Genomic DNA, 18,394 nt, shown 5'->3' with positions numbered 1-18,394 from the left:
ATATAACAAAAATAACATACATAAATATGATAACAACTAAAAAACCATAACCTAACTTTTAAAATGCATTATCTATTTTTGGTATTAATTTGACATGAGAAAAGCTTATCTAAAATAAAGACAGAAATACAGCCAAGAGATAGGTGTTTGACTGTGGTTTGCTGACTCTTTTAACTAAATATATACCAAAAAGCTCAGCACATCTCTACTGCAAAGTCCAAATTAAATATTAACAATGTAAATCCTAAACTAATACAGGTGGTACCTGAATTTCAAACTGGAAGCTGTTTTTGGATATATATTTAGATGTGCAGGGTTCTATTAATGATACATTGATGCTGTTAAAATCAGAAACATTTTTAGTTGAAGTTTTAATAGAACCATTAATATCACCATTAATATCAGGGGCTTACACAGTTTGCCAACATATTCACAAAATAATTTTTATTTCATTTAGGAACATTATATCATGGAAAGAGAGAGTATATATAGGCAAAATAAAGATTCATGGTTGCTTCTATTGTTCTTAGCTTCCAAAGATACACATCTCAAATTGTTTAAGAAATAATACAGTTCCTGCATTTTCAGCTGTTTTTTATCATCCCAAGTATATGCTGATTTCCAGGAAACTAAAAGTCCCTTTTCTTCTTTACTTAAAGCTTCCATGTTAATATGCTTTGTGATAAAAGTTAAAAGATTTACATTAAATAAATCTGCCAGTGGTTATCTGAAAAATTCACATAGACTTAATAAAGATAAATTAGATTGTATGGAATTATTTTAAGTTCCCTTTTCAATATCTGTAAAATCCATCTGGTCCAGTGTGTCATTCAAAGCTATTATTTCCATTGATTTTCTGTTTAGATGATCTTTCCATTGATGTGAAGTGGGATGTTAAAGTCCCTTACTATTACTGTGTTATTATCAATTAGTTCCTTTATGTTTGTTATTAGTTGATTTATATATTTGGATGCTATTGAGTTGGGGACATAAATATTTACAATTATTACATCTTCTTGTTGGATTGTCCCCTTTATGATTACATAATGTCCTTGTCTTTTTACAATCTTTGTTTTAAAGTCTAGGTTATCTGTTATAAATATTGCTACTCCAGCTTTCTTTTGACATCCATTTAATGACAAATGTTTTCCATCCCCTCAATTTCAACCTGCAGGTGTCTTTAGGTCTAAAATGAGTCTTTTATAGGCAGTATATAGATATGTCTTGTTTTTTTTTTTAATCCATTTTGACACCCCATCTCTTTTGATTGGAACATTTAGTCCATTTACATTCAAAGTAATTAGTGATAGCTATGTAGTTACTGCCATTTTATTACTTGTTTTGCCATTGTTTCTGGAGATTTTCTCTGATGTTTCTTGTCTCTGTCACTTTTGATCTCTCCTTTGTACTTAGAGTCCCCTTTAATATTTCTGTCAGGGCTAGTTTAGTGGTCATGAACTCCTTTAGTTTTTGTTTGTCTGGGAAACTCTAGCCTTATGGGTTTTGCCTTGTAAGTTAAGGGCTTCTTTTGTCTTGTTGCTTTTAAGATTTTTCCTTATCCCTATATTTTGCAAATTTAATTACAATATGTCTTGGTGTTGGCCTGCTTTTGCTGATTTTGATGCTTTCTGGATCTGGATGCCTGTTTTCTTCCCAAGATTAGGGAAGGTTTCTGCTGCTATTTCTTGAGATAAATTTTATGCTTCCTTTTCTCTCTCTCTTCTGGAATTCCTATAATTAACAAATGCTATTATATTTGATGGAGTTATTCAGTTCCCTAAGTCCATTCTCATGTCATGTAATTCTTCTTTCTCTCTTTTGTTCAGCTTCATTATCTTTCCATTATTTTGTCTTCTAGGTTACTAATTCATTCCTCTGTTTCTTATAGCCTATTGTTCAATGTATCAAGCATATTTTCAGTCTCATTTCACTAATATGTGGAATTCAAGAAACAAAACAAACAAGCAAAGAGAAAAAGAGAGAGGCAAATCAAGAAACATACTCTTAACTACCGACAACAAAGTGATGGTTATCAGAGGAGAATAAGTGAAACAGGTGATGGGGATTAAAGAGTGCACTTGTGATGAGCACCGGATGTTGTATGCAAGTGTTGAACTATATTATACACTTGAAACTAATATTACACTGAATGTTAACTAATTGAACTTTAAATAAAAACTGAAAAAAATGACCATTCATCAACATAATTCTTATTTTTATCTTCAAAGATCAGATCAAACAATAAACCTTTATCATAATCTTTCTACCTTATAAAATGGGGATATGGGATTTATTTATTAAATAAATAAATCATACAGAGCATACTGGATCACAAAACAACCATCCAACTAGAACTATATAGTTGGTATAATTGGTTGAGGCTAAAATTGTGAAAAGTTAAAATAATAAAAAAAAAGTGATGGCCCTTTCATGATTACCAGCATTATGAACATTTGAATCAATCCATGATATGACAACCAAAACAGTCAACTCTTCACATTCATTAAAAGAAACATGGTATTTAGAATGAAATAGGTAATGATCAGGTTTCCCTTATACACTCTTCAGATTATATGGGTATTATCATTTTCAATTTTAAAATGAGAAAGATAGAGTATGAGCTAGGAAGACTTAGTATTTTAGTGAAGGAACTTAAAAGAAACTTAGAACCAACATATGAACATTTGAATGAACTGGGTATGTATTGTACTGAATAAGAGAACACATTGGTTTCTTTTAAATGGTTGTTGAACTGTTCTATGAATGAAGAAGGTGAGTAAATTTGTAGGACTTCCAATGATATAATTTAGGCCAACAGGAGAAAAATTAGTATATATGATAGATTAATGCATATAAAATTTTTCAATAAAGCAGTCAAAATTTGAATATATTCCCAATATAGGTTCAAATATATATAATGAAGATGTCATATGAAGACCTTAGTCATTAAATAGATAGTTGAACTATGCAAAATTTAAATGCCCCTCCAATTTTTTAATTCTTGATTTATGATTATTCCATTTATTATTTCATTCACTAGATATTTGATTTTTCATTAAATATTTAATTTTTTCTTGTTAGGTTAAGAGATGGAATCATCTCTTTTACCAAATATAATACACTTTGCCTTTTTTTCTATTTGAAAATTTATTCTAGTTTTCTGACATTTGGCCACACCCTCTTTCTCTACTACATTAATATAATTGTCACATTGTATATCCTCATTTTACCCTAGATTGAAGTACATAGTGACATGAATGTCAGGATTTATCATAAGAAAAAAAAAAAACATTCAGGCTCCATTCTAAACCACTGAATCACTTTTATTTTTTGAATCACTTTTAAGATTAGTTATTTACTGAGTTGAGAAGAGTGTCATGTTGTCATCTAAATAAACTACATATTTTATAAAAGTAATACTAGAAAATATAAAATTAATGTGAAGACAAAGAATACAACCTCCTTATTATAAATGTCATTTGGTTTCAATCGCATAAATCAGTCTTATAAAAAAAAATCCCAAGTTTTAGCTAAACACACTAAAAAGGTTAGAAATATTAATCTTACATAGATGTTGCCTCTGTTATAGGTATAAATTGTTATATACTACAATGTTATATATCAATTATATCTCAATAGAAAAAAAAAGGGTTTGACTAATACCAAGTTACCAAATAGTTTAAGAAGAAAAACTATTTTGTTGTTGATTTACTGGAGGCATTTAAAAGAATTTTAAATTGTAACTCACTGTTTGTATCTGTCTTTTGTCATCGAGTAACATTGAAATTTGAAATATTTAAGTACTACGTATTGAATTTAACTATAAAATTATACATGGTTTTCTTTTAGATGGTCATAATTAAGTAGGGAACACCAACACTGATGGAGTAAAGTTCCCACTCCTTGTCTAGCTATTAATAAGTGATAGATGTCAAAATAATAAACAAAGGAAAACACTGAATCATTAGTTGAATTCATATTTTAAATAAAGCTAGAAAGGGTGTCAAATACAATGAATACTAGTGTTCTAAAACACATTGGCCTATATGATGGCCCAATTCTAAAATGATAAATTTATATGTTATAAAGTTGTAAAAAAAATAACAAAAATAAAGTTGTACACTTAACCCAAAACAAATTACTAAAGTACAGGATTATGTAAATAAACTCAACAATAGTAATTATAAGTTATATTAAAATATAGAATCTAGAAAAAGGAAAAAGTTAGAATCATTCTTAGTAGTCAGATGTCGCCCTCACCCCAACCCAGGGATTCTGTTCTATTTGGAATCAAATAAAAATAAATGAGAGACTACTTTTTAAAGTCATTTTTTTAAGAGGGAGAGAGAACAAGCACAAAAGCAGGGAAGGGGCAGATGGAGAGAGGGAATCTTAAACAGATACCATGTCCAGTGCAAAGCCCAAGATGGGGCTCCATCTCACAACCATGAGATCATGAGATCATGATCTGAGTTGAAATCAAGAGTCAGTCGCTTAACTGACTGAGCCACCTAGCCATCCCTAGAGTCAGTTTTATAACTATTACTTTGACTTCAACTTTTTAGTAAGAAATATATACAACCTAGAATGCGTAATGAAGGGCGTTATTAGAATGGTAAAAAAATGTAGTAATATGCAAGAAAAAAGAAAAGGAAACAGATAAAGATGCTTTTTCTATAAAAGTAGGACTTTAGGAATGTCGAGAGCTATTCTTTATGCTTTTTCTTCTTTCTTTTCGTTCCCTTTTCTAAAAGATTCATTTCCTAGGACATGAGGTAGTGAGGAATGAGGATGAATAGGCAGAAATCTGAATGGTGGGAGCTGCAACCAGCCAGAGACCGACCAGTCTATAGTAAATTTAATGTAAGTATTTGTTAAATGCAACAAACAAATATAAAAATATATATTAGTTGGTAGGTCATCGAATATTACTTATAATTCAGTAGGTCATCAAATATTACTTATAATTCAGGTTTAGTTTCAAGATGTGAGACACATCCAAGTAAAAATATTGATATAGGTAATTGGACTGAGTCCCAATAATTCTGGAGAAAATTCTGAAGTGGAATTATCTATTTTCAATCATCACTGAATAGTTGAGTGAATGCGCAATTACAAAGAAAAAAGTAGAGTGCAAGTTTCTGAGGGTCAGAACTGAGCCTTGAGAAGCAATGATAATGAAAATATTGGAAGATAAATTATTTTCTGTAAAAATACCCCAAGAGGAGTGTTAGTTAATGTCCATCTTAATGTTCATTTCTACTGTAGATTATCATAGGAAGTTACTCACAGGAAAACACAGAAGTGTGGCAAATGCTAAAGAAGTTTGTAGATTAGAGAAGAAATTTGGCCTTTGAAGATTAGAAACAACCCTCTCTGGGATGATGATAAAATGAAGCTGGAGATATCTGGTACAACTGGAAAGAGATAAATGTATGATTACCTCATTTAAAAAAAATAAGTTTTACTTTTGTAGAATTACTGAAAGATTTATAGTAGCTAGACAGTGAATTATAGCAACACAGATCTGCATACAGCTAAGGGAGGGAGCATGGTGAATCCTAGCAGTGTAGAAAGGACACTTACAGAGACTGCAGTGAATGAATCATCTCAGAAAGGCACAATGTCTATGAATTCTAAATAGAAAAACTACCCATCTCCATTTATTGTAAGCCTGCAGGCAAACACCTATAAAAATCAAGAATTTGTTTGCAGAGGGAGAATGGAAAGATTTGCCAGACTCATATAATAGCAACTGAATTAAAGTCTTTTGCTGTTAATTATAACTATTATTTTAACTCTGTTGCAAAACTCCCAATTCCTTATTTTAGTCATTCCCAAGAGTGCAAGGGAAAAGAGCCATGTTAATGAAACTAATTACCTGGTAAAAATTATTTTTAAAAATTGTACTGAAAATGGTGCTTCATTAATATGAATCAATAATGCAATTTGACTGATAAAAAGGCTAATGTAATCTCAGGCTGCATTAATTGAATCAGAGCATCAAATCACAGAAAGTAATAGTTCTACTGTACTTAAGTTTATTAACAATTAGTTTAAAATATATTTATCTCTAAGACTTAACTTTGGGTGAAAAAACTTCTAGACTGTATCAGAAAAGATGAGATTAGAAATCAAGCAAAGCTGTTTTCTCCTAGTGATTATGTGTCTGAAGATCTTTGCCTGACTTTGCTAGGAATGCTTTTTCCCCAGATCTCATGACGACCTTTTCTTATTATTCAGGTCTCAACTCAAATATCACCTCCTAAAGATGAATGCTTTGATCATTCACTGTATCTAATGTTTTTCCCTCCCAGGGCAACACCTTTTCATCATCTTGTTTATTTATGGTCACAACAATGCACAATATTTTATATATTTATATATTTTCCATCCAGAGAATATGATATATGGGAGGAGAAATTTTCTCTGCCCGGCATATTGCTCTTTCTCCTGCCAAGCACTGCACTTGGCACATAGTGAGCCACAGCTATATATGAATCAAAATGTTTTAATGGGATATGCCACTGTATTCTACTAATTTTTAATAAACTCAAATATGGCAGAATATCCTACTAAAATGTTTTAATAAAGGATATTTGGACTAAAGTTTAAAGGGAAATATAATAGCTTGATTGAAATAGTCTGTATTGTTTCAGAATACAGAGTGAGAAATTATAGTTTGAATTTGAAAGGGGACATATTTCATATCAATGCAAGAAATAGCATTCATACAACTAAAATATCTTCAATGGAAATAGCTACCTAATGCAGAAGAAAGTACGTGAAAATTTCAAGTACTACCACATGCTTATTAATTAAACTATAAAAGTTGGAGAATGGCCTAGATAGCCCTTAAAAATCCTCCAAATCCTTAGATCTTATTGTGACATAATCCATAACTTGTTATACATTTTATATCAGGAAGAAATTATTAAAATTTTATCCAGTAGTATAATATATCCACTTCTATGCTTTCTATTAAGTCCACATATACTTTTTTATGAACAGACTATTAATATCTCACCTCTTTATATTAAGAAAAAATTGCAAAGAAAATTATTAATTTTCATGTAACAGAGGAATAAATAATACAATCACATCAACAGTTAATTCAGAAAAACAATGCATTATTAACAAAAATTCTATGGCAGTTATAACTGTTCTCCATGATATTATACCAAATTTTGACTTTGAAAATGCAGAACTATATATAATTATGTTAATCTAATTTCTAAATCTATTTATCCAATTAAAATTACAAAATACTTTCTCTAGCTATTTGTTGGAAGAGGTCACCAAGAAGACGTGACCACTAGTTGACTCTCAAGCTGGACCCAGGCAATTGGAGGCTCCCTATGCAATCCCCTGTCCTTGGAATGCATGTTGCCCTAGCCTTTCTCCCTCCCAAAAGCTGCTCCAAGGATACAGCCTTGAGACAGAAATGTGGTATTGAAGCTATCTTGACTGGGTAGGTAACTGAATCTAGTTAAGGCCTCTAAATGAACTTTTAAGATTCTGCCACGTGAGTGCAGAGGTCTACTTGTGGCCAGGCAAGATAAGCATTATCTGTGCCTTTGCTTATGAAAATTGCTACCTACCAATTTGAAGTAGTCAGTTTCTTTCCTTAGTCTCTTTTTGTGTGTGGATTCTGGTTTCAGATTTCACTGAGGAGATTCCCAAGGATGTTGTGAATGTGAAATTGGCAAGCCAGACAGCAGATTGAAGAAATGGGCTTTGAGAAAGGAGTTGTCTGTAGGGGAAACATTGCCTTGACCAGCAACCTCAACATGGGGAGGCACAGTCTATATGTTAGATGCTAGTAGACCATCTCACTGAATATGAGGACACCTTGAAAATGCCATCTGGTTTAATGCACTTGTTTGAGCACTGCATGTAGTGCATCTTAAGCTAAGAAGTAAAATGAATAGTTGCTGCAGGGCACTCACTTCCACTGCAGGCAGTTTGGCTGGATAACGATGCCCAACTAGAGGTTGAAATTCAAGTTAGAAAGTGGGAAGACGAGCTTAGAGACAGACATTTGGTTGTCCACACTCTACTAGCTTAGGGGCTGGGAGACAAGGTGGAAGAAGAGGATAATATATTGGAGAACTTAGTGCCATTTACAAAACTAGGAGGGCACATGATACTGAGGATTAAAATACAGACACCTGAGGATTAAGATCAGACACTCATGGGTGGGCCTGGGTGGCTCAGTCTGTTGTCCAACTTCAGTTTTAGGTCACTCATAGATCACAAATTTAAGCTCTGCATCCACTCGTTGCTGTCACTGTAGAGACTGCTTGGATTCTCTGTCTCCCTCTCTCTCTGCCCCTTCCCTGCTCCCGCTCTTTGTCTCAAAAGTAAACATTTTTTTTTTTTTAAAGATCCAGACACTTGTGAAAAAGCAGGTACAATGAGATGTCCCACCAAGATAGGTGAGTTTCTTCACACCCCTGGGTAAGGGGAAACTATTCAATCTCCACTGGGATTCCTTTGTTCTGCTGCAAACTGGACCTGTTGAAGCACATGATACCTGCAATGGAATATACACCATTGAAAGGGGAGAAAAGTGGGAGTCCTGGTCTGGGATATCTCACTCCTAGCCCCCTCCTTATCAACAGTGCTGCCTTCCTTGGCCAACATGTATGGTACACACAACCTGGTCAAATTCCTAAAGCTGCAGCCACGTTAACATTTAAGGATCAAGCCACAAGTGTAATTCTTAGAGAATGACTTCCTCATATAATTTCCTACAAAATATCCATATTTTTGACCTTAGACTTCTACTGCTCCTATGGTGTCCAGGCATAGTATGGGCATCTGATGGAAATGCCCTTCTAGAGTGGGCCCATTTGTTTGCCCAACAAAGGAATCAATCCAACTGTTAGGTATGTGGGCAGCTGCTCCTCTCTAGCTTGTCAGGATTGCCATGGTAGGTATCACTACTCCAAGGAGGGGATTGGAAGGCCCTAAAGCAATAAGTTAAAGAACAAGTTAGGACTAGTATTCTTAATTCATTTGATATTACTAGTATAGTTCCAGAGACCCGGCCTGTGGCACACACTCTCTGTTACAGTGGGCATGGGTATTCTTTATCTGCCAAAAATGCTGCAAGGCAGCACATCAAACTGCTGACTGGAAGGGTCCTAAAAATAACCACTATAGAGCCTTGGCTGGCTATGTTCAGATTTGGGATAGGTTTATGTGGTTTACCTTGGGTTATGGACAACCTGTGTTTTATCTTTTCTGTTGAGAACAGAAAATTCACTCTAAACAGAACCACCCCAATTATGCCAGAAGTATGGAATGGATTTCACTGGATCTGTGTAGTCATTCTATCGTACTAAAGATAGTGACTGGTTTGACACTGACTGGTCTCCCTGCCCAGGTATTTATTGGTTGACCCCAAATGGTACCCTATGGTTATATGGCACAAATGGTCTTTGGCCATGGCTTTGACCTGTATGGCTGGACCACGGTACCCTGGGTTACACACAGTAACAACTGCCAACCCCTCTCTTCTCCACACTAGGTGGGCCCATTCTGTTTTCCACTGATACAATCATTTGGCCTCTGTCTTTATCTCCTCCATTGGCCTAGAGGACATTATACCACACATAGAAGCCCTTACTGAGTTCATGCAGCAAACCTTAAATGATAGACAACGAAGCCTGTCCTTGATAAACACTATAATGTCTCTAATGAGAAAAGCAGTCCTCCAGAATAGGATAGCCTTGGACATTATTACTGCCTTACAAGGAGGCACCTGTGCCATTATCCAAACAGAATGTTCTGTGTTCATACTTGATCAGTCTCCTAAGGTGTCATCTTTATAAAATCACGAGGGCATAGTAAATGCCCTGAATGATCTAACCCCCAGCCTAAGAGACTTAATAAATCAATGGTTTAAATCATGAAGCACTTGGTGGAAAAAGTTGTCACTGATTTGGGGAATTATTGTCTTAGTTTGAGTTTCCTATATTATTGCTGTGGAGTCTACCTCCAATGCAGCCAGATAGACACCAATGAGCCACCTCCACGCTAGTGAAACCCTCTGATGACTGCTCAGGGATACATTGCAGAAGAGGCAGGAGGGAGGTGCATGTGAGATTGCAAGAGACAGTCACAAGGGCTGGAGTGGTGGAGGAGGTCTTGAAGATGTGACTGCTAGCTGACCCATAAACTGGACCCAGGCAATTGGAGGCTCTTCACCCCCACCCGTGTTCTTGGAATGCATACTCTGCTTGCCTTCTCTGCTACCAGAAGCTGCTCAAAGGATGCAGTCTTGAGATATAAATGTGATGTTGAGGCCATCTGGACTTGGGTATGTGACTTAACTCAGTTAAGGCTTCTATTTAAACTGGTAAGATTTTGGTGGGTAGGTACAGAGATTTATTCGTCTTGTGCTCAAGACAAGTGTCATCATTAAGTACCTTTGTTTATTAAAACTGCCACCTTTCAGTCTGGGTGGTCTGCTTCTTTCATTGATCTGCCTTTGCCCTCACATATAGAAGTTGGTTTCACATTGCACTCAGGGAGGTTTCAAACCAACACTATTTTCAAATATTCTCGCTTGGACTTCAAAGTGTGCATTTATTCTTTTTGTTCAAAGTAACAGAAAATTACCTATAACTATTTTACATAGAAAAATAATTTATTGGCCCATATACCTAAAAATCCCTGAGATAGACCTGGCTCTTATCAGCTGAATTCACTAGCACGCTCTTTCTCTCCCCATCCCAATTGGATATTCTTTTTTGATGGCTTCAATCTTATGTAGGCTATCTTCCCAAAAATTGCTAAAATATATTCTATTAATTTAAATATTTCAGTGAAAGTGAATTTACTTTTCACAATGGTCCTAGCAATTTCTCATCATTGACTTTCATTGGTCCAGATTGAGTTGGATGAGTTTTTCTGGAAAGACTCGAGCCTGAGCCAATCCCTCATCTTTCCCAAACTAATAGCATGAACTGATAAGTGAGTGGTAGGGATATTTCTCTCAAAAGAAAAAAAGAAAAGGTGCTTGCTCTGTTACCAGAAAGCGACATGGTTGGCTGGACAGTAAAACAATAGTCATTCACTACAGGACCTCTTACTGCATTTGGGAAATTGGTGAATAATTCTGAGGTTAACTTACTCATGGTTTCACAACCATAATTTTCAAATTCTGTTCTCCTTCTCTCTCATTTTAATTCTTCATTTTAAATTAGTTCTTCATTTTACTATTTCCTGATGTAATCTTCCTTCCCTTATATATTGGTTCATTTTCATTGCCATTTGTGGTTCCATCATATCCTTCTTGATGCATAGTGATCATAACCACATAGCTTTTTTATATAAAACTAAAAGATAATTTTCTGTTGAGTTTCTAATGCCTTTCTGAGAAACCATTTCATTGGACTTTAAGATTGATGCTGAGTTTTAGGCCCATTTTCTTATAATACAATTTAAAATGCTTTTCAGATATTTTTTTATATTGTTATCTAGAGCTCAGTATTCAATTTATTTTATAAGTATGTTCACTCATTTTATAAATACTTTATATTAGAGTCACTCTCACATAAAATATTTTGGTATATGCCCTAAACAATCTCTCTCTCTCTCTCTCTCTCTCTCTCTCTCTCTCTCAAGAGAGAGATAGGTAGGTAGATAAATGGATAGATAGATAAATAGGTAGACAGATATCTAGATTTAATGTAGATATAACTGGTCACCATAATGGCTAATCTCTGAGATGTCATATTAAAAAATTATTGAGTTACAAGGACAACTCTTAAAGACTTGAGGAATTCAGTAGATCTTTATTGTAACTTTCTTTAAAGTAGTATACAACATATTCCACAGAAAATTTATCTTTAAGCATCACTTTCTCTCACCAAAGTTTTCCAGCAAAACTTAGGAGCAGAGACCAATAAACAACAACAAAAACACCACACACACACACACACACACACACACACACACACACAAATTCTCTCTTAGTCCCTTTCTATTCCAGTTTTTTTGCTACACAGCTTGCTTTCCTCTCTATTTGCCCATCCTTTGTCCTGCATCTTCATGCACCTGTCATAACCTAGTAGAATCTAGGCTGTGCTTCTATCGGATACTTGTTGAGAATCAGCTCCTTGGTTATAATGATTAAAAAAAAATATTTGCCTTGTTCTCATTTTATCACTAGATTTCAGAAGACTTTAGGTTACTTTCAAAACTTGAGGATTTCATAGTTATGTCCTACTTTAGAAACTGTGTAGGAAGATGTCAAGGGAGATGATTGGTTGCTGAACTTACTGAACACTAAGGGATCTCTTTAACAAAATTTCCAGCTTATCTTTATGAGGTGTTTCCTGTTGCCAAACAGACAGTATAAAATATAAAATAAGGGGCGCCTGGGTGGCTCAGTCAGTTAAGCATCCGACATCGGCTCAGGTCATGATCTCACACTCCGCGAGTTTGAGCCCCATGTCCGGCTCTGTGCTGACAGCTCGGAGCCTGGAGCCTGCTTCAGATTCTGTGTCTCCCTCTCTCTGACCCTCCCCCATTCACACTCTGTCTTTCTCTGTCTCAAAAACAAATGAACATTAAAAAAATGTTTTTACTAAAAAAAAATTAAAATAAAATATAAAATAGTTAAGACGCTGGAGCCAGACTTTAGGAACACAGAAATGTTACTCACTTAAACACTTCAACTGCCTTATCTGTAACATGAGGATGATATTCATTTGTGTATCTCACAGAACTGTCAGAAGAAAATGGTGTAATACATGACACATGTTAAACAATAGTACTAGTTTTTCATCTTATCTGAAGTCAACACCCCACTGAATGATTACTCAGCTATCTTATGAATATCCATGGCAATGTTTTTGAAAGGATGAGTAGATAGTATTAAATATTTCCTCTTTATTTCCTCCTGAAATAACTCAAATTTTTGACATTAAAAAATGTTATTTTTCTATAGGGTTGATTCACTCAGCAATTCTTGATAATAGGTTTTGTGCCCTATTTCATTAAGGCTCCATGTTCTATAATTTTCTTGATTTCATGTAGATCCCTTCTTCTGTATAGGGATCACAGTTCTAATCTTGAAGACTTCTGCCATATTAGCTATTCATTAATAAAAGAAAAACAGTTTTGCCAACAGTTACACAATGTCATTCTCAAACTCCTAGAAAATATTTCATGGATGCTAACACATTCCAGTGGGGTCACGATGATTTCATTAATTTGACCCTCTATTATGCTCCCAAGGCACGTGTTACTTACTTGTGTTTCATTGTTTTCATATATATTTTAATTATTTATGTGGCTGATTACTCCTCAACTTGAAGATTTTATTTCCATCCCCTTATACTTTCATCGTTCCTCTCTAACTTTCATCCCTCAAAGCACATGCATATACATACACACCAAGTCTAGAACATATTAAAGAGTTGGTAATTACTTAGTGAATGAGTACATACAATATTGAGAATAATTTGATAAAGGGTCTTGAGCTTGAGGGAGGAAAAATCCCCCTAACACATTGCTTGCAAAGGACTAAAACATTCTGTTCTCATTTTAGCCATTTCCTCCTCAATCTCACCTTTAATCTCAGAGTCACCAAGGTTTGTTGAGCCTTCTTCCTCATTTTGATTAAAGACAACAACAACAACAACAACAACAAACAAGCATTTATTGAATATCTATGAAAGAGTCTGGAGTTAGATACTAAAGTGGGGAGAAATGAAAGTGGATAAGGTCAGTCACTGGGACCACCTTTGAATAAAGTATCAAATACAATGAGACAGTGAGTGAAGGTGGTCAGAGAGATTACTACAAGTATATGGATTATGGAAGATGCTTGCAACAAAATCTCAATCACATTGTTTTATTTCATTGTTAAGATTCCATTTAGGGGCGCTTGGGTGGCTCAGTCGATTGAGCGGCCGACTTCGGCTCACATCATGATCTCGCAGTCCGTGAGTTCGAGCCCCACGTCGGGCTCTTTGCTGACAGCTCAGAGCCTGAAGCCTGTTTCAGATTCTGTGTCTCCCTCTCTCTGACCCTCCCCCATTCATGCTCTGTCTCTCTCTGTCTCAAAAATAAATAAACGTTAAAAAAAATTAAAAAAAATGAAAAAAAAGATTCCATTCAGATAGGAGGGGATGTCAAAGCGTAGACCTATGTGTCTTGGAGATGGGAGAGCTGTCCCAGATAGAGGAATCAAGAAAGAAATAAGGTAAATGAGACATTTTCTTTAAAAACCTTGCAAATTCCTTCTAATATGCTCCTGGAACACATTTGTACTTTATATATTTTAGTTTGTACATAAATTATCATAATCTATAGGATTTATTATTTACATTTGTTACGTGTTCTTATTTTCAATTAGTTCAACACTGGGCAGCCAATTCCTATAGGGTCCTGTTGAGCCAAAATCTGAACGATTTAAAAAACATTTTTTTTTTAGTTTAGCTTTATTAACTAATTTATGTTGCATTTATGTAATGCAAATCTATTAATACCCTATGAATAGTTATTTGTGAAGGTGTTTCTAGGTTTTAGGATTTTGTAATTGTCAGCATGAAAATATGGAAATGGTAAGGTAGAACTCAAAGGCCAATCAATATGGAGATACTATTTGTAAGAACTCCTGTTTTCAGAAATGAAGCTTGAATAAAAATAAATAAAATGTTACTTTTTAATAAGCATGCTAGTATTTTTAACATGTAAAAAAATTATGAATGCCTCCATATGCACCACTACACAAGGAATGTTAGCTAGAAAGGTAACAAAGCTATTGAAATTAAATAGCTATTTCATATTCAGATGAGAATCTTTCCCTCTTTCTCCCTAGTAAGTGCCCACTGCTACTATATCCCAAAATTAGGTGGTGGAATATCTAAGAAGGACTTATGAAAGAGGTGATACAATCCTCTAGGTTCAAAAAAAAAATTGGAGCAACTGAAACATGTTTGAGATTGACATAATTTCTTCTAATGCAAAGCAGAGGAGCTTTAAGAAGACATCAACCCGGGGTGCCTGGTTGGCTCTTCTGGCTTCAGCTCAGGTCATGATCTCGAGGTTTGTGAGTTTGAGCCCTGTGTCAGGCTCTATGCTGACAGCTCAGAGTCTGAAGCCTACTTCAGATCTGTCTCTCTCTCTCTCTGCTCCTCCCCCATTCACATTCTGTCTCTCTCAAAAATAAACATTAAAAAAATTAAAAAGAAAGAAGACATCGACCCAGAATAACGTGGCACTTCTTCCAGAATTATCAACTTCCAAAAATTTAGTAAATTTCAAAACAAGCATATAGATTCAAAATTTCCATAAATATACTTCAAAATTTAGAAATTGAGCCACAGGAGCACCTGGGTAGGACTCTGGCTCGGGTCATGATCTCATAGTTCGTGGGTCTGAGCCCCGCGATGGGCTCTGTGCAGACAGCTCAGAGTCTGGAGCATGCTTCGGATTCTGTATCTCCCTCTCTCTGCACCTCCCCTGCTCATGCTCTGTCTCTCTTTCTCTCTCAAAATTAAATAAACATTAAAAAAAATTAAAAAAAAAAAAAGAAATTGAGCCACAGGCCTGCATTTACCCTCCAAATATGAGTACTTTGGTAGACAAGTACCAGATGCATTGCCCTAAGAAGTCCTGTTAACTGTCCCTTTTCAGGATGGGGAACCAGGTTTCTTACCAAGGCAGGCAGAGGAAGTTTTCTGGTGTTCCCATAACTTCTGCCTGGCTTCTGAAGAACAGTGACTTTTAAAAGTTGCAAAGAAGACAAGGAGGGAGCTAGGGAATGAGCCAAGCCATTAGATTTGAGGGGAAAGGAGAATAGGTTCAATAACTTTACGCAAGAGGCTGACTTGAGAACTGTGAGCTATTAGCACCTGTCTAGAGACCTTTTATTTCTCAGTCTAGGGGACACAGCTGTTCCTGCTTCTAACCCTTTTCCACTGTTTGCTACTGCTCTTAGTATCCCTATGTCAAACTTTCAAAGTCTGTAGGATTCCACCCACAGACCACTGTAGCAATAGCAAAAACAGCTTTCCCACAACAGCGATGAGGGCAGTTTAATCTATTGTCAGCAGTGATTTTCCCCCACTTCTGAAAGCCAAGACCATTTTTCAGCAATTCTAACATGTGCCACTGTTCACATTCTAACATCTTTAGAATCAGGGCATGTATTTCAACTGATGTTGTCTCTTAATGGCAGAATATAAATTAACTGCACATCTTAAATCAGTGCAGTCTTAAATTTGATGAAACATGATATGTGAAAACAATGTCTCTGTTAATGGTAGACTGCACTAAGATTAAAAAAAAAAAAAAAAAAGCATTGACTTGTTACAACCCCCTAGAGGGATGAGGCATAGAAATTGGTGTCAGATCCACACCCAGAAAGAGTATAGCTTGTTAGTCGTTCTAATTAAAAAATTAAAAGGAATAAACTGAATTCCAGAATTTACCAGAACAAAGGATTCACAAGCATTTAGCTTACAGTAGGTGAGAGTCACTAAACCTAACTTAAAGAAATTTTGCCCAAAAGTGAAAGGAGGAAGGTTAAGAAGGGGATTCCAACGGAGAAAGACTGAGTGAACCAAACATCACAAAATCAAGAACTTTGGAGGATATTACAAATGACTAGACAGGTGAAAATGCATTGTGAATGTGCTTCAAGAAAGAGTTAGCTTTAAAGACCTTAAAATCACAGAGAAATTCAATGCCTAATAACATTAATATCTGTCAAGTAGCAAAATTCCTGCCCTTTACCTCTTTTCTCACTAATCTCCCACTCTCTTTAATTGTAGAGTAGCCTATTACAGCCTAGTGAGGATGGGAGCAGAGCAGTAACCTATGCAGGAAATAGAAAGGAAGCCATGCATTCAGCCCTTTCCTTCTGCAAGTTTCCCTACTGGAAGTCTCCCTCTGTTGAAAGGAATAAGATTAAGAACTGAATTCAACACTAAGTTTTTAATTATTATGCTGAACTGGCCTTCTTAATTATTCAGGTGAGATCCTTCTCATTTGAATGAAACCAGTACAACCAAAGAGTTAAAGAAGCTGTCAAATATTTCATCTAAGGCAGGAAAGTCTATTCTCACAGAATAGGTTTAAATGAATAGGAAGAGAAGAAAATAACTTTATTTTGTGACTATACCATAAGAGCCTCACTAGTTCAGTGAAATATTTCCATAAATAACTTTGAATTACAAAGTGTTATCTTTCAGTTGCTATGGATGGAAGATCTAAAAGATCAAACATCTAACACGAAATTTCTTAACTGTTTTACTGGAGAAAAATGTTGAGCCAAAGAATCAAGTTTCTTTCAAGGAAGGATTTTAGAAATATTCATAATTTGTTAAAATTTCAACTAGCTTTTAAGATTAGACTATTAAAATATACATTGAATTATCAATAACTGGTTTTTATGTCAAAGTATATCATTTCTATAGACTATTTTTGTATTCACACTTAAGGATCAATGCTTGTGGAAAAATCACTAATGATTGAATTAACTAAGAAATGAGTGAATAAATGAATGAATACATGAGAGAAAATATACCTGAAATTTGGAAAAGGCACCTGAATAACCTTGCATGGCAGAGGGTACTTTATTCTCATTAATGTAAAAAAAGAAGTGATCTGAGCTTTCTATCTGAACTAAAAGAAGCACTATGGATTAAAAAAATATTTGATAAATTCAAATATACTCTTGAAAATTATATTTGAGTCTGATCAGAGCATTTAATGTGGCTAATTCGACACTGATCTTTTGGTCTTCTTTCCTGAGAAGAATCTGAATCTGCTACTATGAAAACATGCTGGCTGAGCAGAGAAATAGGAGCTACGAGAGGGAACTGAAACACAGAATTCAGAGTAGGTTCTCTCAAGAGAGAATATCTTGTTCTTGTAGAGAAGGATAGGTCACTGGTTCTATTCATCACTGACACCATGGCTTTCTTCTAGATATATAGCAGGAAATGTACACAAGGGAATGAATATACAAAATTTAATTTCAAAAGGTTACTAAAAGGAAATAATTATGTATAACATGGAGGCTAAGATGCCTCTTCTATATTTAGCCTTTTCTTGAACTCAATATTAAAAAAAAAGTGAAATGATTAGGCTTGATATCAAGTGCCACTTCCATGTTTAAAAATGAAGAATACCAAGGCACTGGGGTGGCTCAGTCAGTTGAGCATTCGACTCATGATTTCAGCTTAGCTAACGATCTCACAGTTTTTGGTATTAAGCCCTGTTCTGTGCTGTCAGCATACAGCCTGCTTGGGATTCTCTCCTCTTCTCTTTTCCCCTTCCCACTACAACCCCACCCCTACATATGCTTGCGTGCTCTTTCTCTCTCTCAGGGTAAATACATACATACATACAACCGTACACACGT

General features: G+C 35.1%; 1 protein-coding gene across 6 annotated transcripts in view; it reads right to left on the bottom strand.

Annotated features, from left to right (window-relative positions):
- Positions 1 to 18,394, bottom strand: part of LOC106977308 (bifunctional heparan sulfate N-deacetylase/N-sulfotransferase 4) — a 382,499-nt gene that overhangs the window by 346,105 nt on the left and 18,000 nt on the right. For 3 of the 6 annotated variants that reach the window (XM_053217011.1, XM_053217016.1, XM_053217013.1), the window contains exon 3: positions 5,291 to 5,417. The exons of the other annotated variants lie outside the window; for them this stretch is intronic. The gene's annotated coding sequence lies outside the window, so the exon portion shown is untranslated. The remainder of the gene's footprint in view (positions 1 to 5,290; positions 5,418 to 18,394) is intronic. 6 annotated transcript variants of the gene reach the window in all.

Source organism: Acinonyx jubatus, chromosome B1 (assembly GCF_027475565.1).
Source record: "Acinonyx jubatus isolate Ajub_Pintada_27869175 chromosome B1, VMU_Ajub_asm_v1.0, whole genome shotgun sequence".
Taxonomy (NCBI): domain Eukaryota; kingdom Metazoa; phylum Chordata; class Mammalia; order Carnivora; family Felidae; genus Acinonyx; species Acinonyx jubatus.
The sequence above is the reverse complement of the archived record's forward strand: the minus strand, read 5'-3'. Positions and strand labels throughout refer to the sequence as shown.